An 845-nucleotide genomic window follows, 5' to 3' on the forward strand; every position below is an offset into this window, starting at 1 on the left:
ATCTATCTATCTATCTATCTATCTATCTATCTATCTATCTATCTATCATCTATCTATCTATCTATCTATCTATCTATCTATCTATCTATCTATCTCTTTCTCCCCTCCCTCCCCATCTAAAGTTAAATATCATTATCAATATCTGTTTTTACCCATTTTGTTTCTTTTATTTCTGGCAGTCTCATTTAATGTTAATAAAAAGCAAATCTGCATATTTCCCAGTAAAAACGTGTGGGTTATATCTGTTCATGTCATCTTGTGGCTCTCAAAAATCTGACGTTCATTCTATGTGGCTCTTACGTTAAGCCGGTTTGGGCATACCTGGTATAGAGGGGGTTTTTTCCCCTTCACAGCCTCTTACTTATAAAACATCATGTGGGTAGCTGTGTTGGCCCTCATTTAGGGTTGCCAGCCTCCAGGTGCGGCCTGGAGATCTCCTGCTTTTACTAATGATCTCCAGATGACAGAGATCAGTTCCCCCAGAAAAAAAATTATTGCTTTGGAAGGTGGATTCCATGGCACTATACCATGCTGAGGTCCCTCCCTTCCCCAAAACCCGCCCTCTCTAGGATCCAACCTCCCCCCCCCCAAAAAAAAATCTTCAGGTATTTCTCAATCTGGAGCTGGCAACCCTGTTAGGTGCTCAACTGTTTATGGTGGTGGCTGTTGCCGTTAGCGATGGTTGAGCTAGGCTTGAATCAGGACAGGTACAGCCATTTGGCAACAATATTGGAGAAGTCTTGGAAAAATTGCTCTTAATTTTTAGGCCTTTCCTGAGAATCCCCAACCTCTCCCTTCCACCAAGGAACCCCCCCCCCCCACGCCCCACACCCCCACCACCACCC

The 845-nt window shown here is 43.9% G+C and overlaps 1 protein-coding gene across 1 annotated transcript in view; it reads right to left on the reverse strand.

Annotated features, from left to right (window-relative positions):
* LOC107109946 (elongation factor 1-alpha 2) overlaps window positions 1-845 on the reverse strand; it is a 38,777-nt gene that overhangs the window by 31,286 nt on the left and 6,646 nt on the right. The window lies entirely within an intron of this gene.

This window comes from Gekko japonicus, unplaced genomic scaffold (genome assembly GCF_001447785.1).
Source record: "Gekko japonicus isolate JY-2015 unplaced genomic scaffold, Gekko_japonicus_V1.1 scaffold4749, whole genome shotgun sequence".
Classification (NCBI taxonomy): Eukaryota; Metazoa; Chordata; class Lepidosauria; order Squamata; family Gekkonidae; genus Gekko; species Gekko japonicus.